The sequence below is a fragment of the Schistocerca piceifrons genome, unplaced genomic scaffold (assembly GCF_021461385.2).
Source record: "Schistocerca piceifrons isolate TAMUIC-IGC-003096 unplaced genomic scaffold, iqSchPice1.1 HiC_scaffold_967, whole genome shotgun sequence".
Classification (NCBI taxonomy): domain Eukaryota; kingdom Metazoa; phylum Arthropoda; class Insecta; order Orthoptera; family Acrididae; genus Schistocerca; species Schistocerca piceifrons.
In genome coordinates this window covers 112,501-115,000 of record NW_025729242.1, presented here as the reverse complement: position 1 = coordinate 115,000, position 2,500 = coordinate 112,501, and the positions used below count along the sequence as shown (strand labels likewise).

Below are 2,500 nucleotides of genomic sequence, written 5' to 3'. Positions count from 1 at the left end.
TGTGTCAACTGTCCGCTGATGTCGTACGCGTGAACCACAATCTGTACTGCACATTCGTCCTTATGTACTGAATGATACATCGTGGCACATGTGTGACCGCACAACGACTGCGCCCAAAAACGGCGGACCATACAGTGCAAATATTGTGCACGCAGCTACGTGTCGTCTCCCTATGAGAGCTGGATTGCAGTGTGGTACGCCATAGAGACGTGTGGGAGGAACGGACGCCGTGGATGGCGATCAGCATGAGCTGTCTGTTGATGTATTCGGACCTAGTCGTCTCTCCTCACACACCGTGATGGCATGGTGCACCGCGTTCCATATCTGCGACATGCTACAGAGGCCGGTTGACAGTCGTTCGAGCAATGGACATCGCATACGTACGGGGGCCACCTTCCACGTATTGTCTAGGCGTGCACATTTTGTTGCGTGTATGTGGGCAGACGTAGTGTGGCGTGACACCTGACACAGGCATGCAATAATCGTTGAAGTTGCAAATGGCGATGGACGCCTGCGTTTTCTGGTGAAGTTACGCAAATGAACAAATGGTAACCTGTTGTGGTGCGGTTGTTCTCGCTAGGGGTGAATCGGTGATGGCGACGATAGGTTGAGGTACTAACCGGTTGTTCCAGCGATACCCACCATGCCGACGAAACTGAACGGCATCTGGGTGTGAAGCGATACGCGGCGGTGGCTGGGTGGGACCGTCCCCGGCCGGTGAGGGGGCGCCTCCCGGCGTGCTGGCCGCGCGGTGCGTGGGCGCACGCGCTACAGCCGGCTGGTGGGGGCGGCCAGTGGCAGGCGCGCCGGCCGACGGACGCGGCAGGCGTCGCAGCTGCGCGCCGGCGCACCCTGCGCGCGGCGCCGTGCGGCCAAAGTAGGTCCTCGCGGGCCCGGTGCGAAGCGCGGTGGACATCTTCAGTGTGCTGGTCCGATTGAGGACTGTGTGCGTTGAGGATGCGCCGCCGCCCGGCGCTCGGCGCCGCGACGCCGTCTGCTGCTCGGTCGCCCCAGCGGTTCTCGCTGGTGGTTTGTATCGCAGCTGTGCGGATGTGTTGGCGCGTGCGCTGTGCTGGGAGAGTTCGCTTCGGCACCCAAGTGGGGCTTTTGTCCTTCTGTGGCGCTGGCGTTGGAGCTGCCGGTCACCGTAGGTGGCGCGTGTTGTCTCCCGCCGGCAATGCCACGACAGCACGCTCCCGGGCCTCTGTCGGCAGCGGCAAGCTCAGTTGGGAGCACGGGTGGTCGCACCGAAAGCGTCTACTCGCCTAACTCCGGGCGATTGCGCCTCTCTCGAACCCGACCAAGTACTTGGGACGGCGCTGCGCGCCGCCGGGACCTGAGAGGGTTTCGAGGTGTATTGTGCAGGGGAGCTCAGCCTCCTCCTGTTTGCAGAATGATTGAGCGGACGCTTGCGTGTTCGCGCGGGCCCCCGGGACACACTCCCGGGCGGCCGGCTGCTCAGCTCTAGTTGACGCAGCTCCCTGGTTGATCCTGCCAGTAGTCATATGCTTGTCTCAAAGATTAAGCCATGCATGTCTCAGTACAAGCCGCATTAAGGTGAAACCGCGAATGGCTCATTAAATCAGTTATGGTTCCTTAGATCGTACCCACGTTACTTGGATAACTGTGGTAATTCTAGAGCTAATACATGCAAACAGAGTCCCGACCAGAGATGGAAGGGACGCTTTTATTAGATCAAAACCAATCGGTCGGCTCGTCCGGTCCGTTTGCCTTGGTGACTCTGAATAACTTTGGGCTGATCGCACGGTCCTCGTACCGGCGACGCATCTTTCAAATGTCTGCCTTATCAACTGTCGATGGTAGGTTCTGCGCCTACCATGGTTGTAACGGGTAACGGGGAATCAGGGTTCGATTCCGGAGAGGGAGCCTGAGAAACGGCTACCACATCCAAGGAAGGCAGCAGGCGCGCAAATTACCCACTCCCGGCACGGGGAGGTAGTGACGAAAAATAACGATACGGGACTCATCCGAGGCCCCGTAATCGGAATGAGTACACTTTAAATCCTTTAACGAGTATCTATTGGAGGGCAAGTCTGGTGCCAGCAGCCGCGGTAATTCCAGCTCCAATAGCGTATATTAAAGTTGTTGCGGTTAAAAAGCTCGTAGTTGGATTTGTGTCCCACGCTGTTGGTTCACCGCCCGTCGGTGTTTAACTGGCATGTATCGTGGGACGTCCTGCCGGTGGGGCGAGCTGAAGGCGTGCGACCGCCTCGTGCGTGCTCGTGCGTCCCGAGGCGGACCCCGTTGAAATCCTACCAGGGTGCTCTTTATTGAGTGTCTCGGTGGGCCGGCACGTTTACTTTGAACAAATTAGAGTGCTTAAAGCAGGCAAGCCCGCCTGAATACTGTGTGCATGGAATAATGGAATAGGACCTCGGTTCTATTTTGTTGGTTTTCGGAACCCGAGGTAATGATTAATAGGGACAGGCGGGGGCATTCGTATTGCGACGTTAGAGGTGAAATTCTTGGATCGTCGCAA

General features: G+C 57.8%; 1 non-coding gene across 1 annotated transcript in view; it reads left to right on the top strand.

Moving 5' to 3' along the window:
* Nucleotides 1-1,478: 1,478 nt before the first annotated feature.
* Nucleotides 1,479-2,500, top strand: part of LOC124774588 — a 1,909-nt gene continuing 887 nt past the window's right edge. Inside the window, exon 1 of the ribosomal RNA XR_007015379.1 lies at nucleotides 1,479-2,500. This exon is cut by the window's right edge and continues 887 nt beyond it. This is a non-coding gene — a ribosomal RNA (small subunit ribosomal RNA).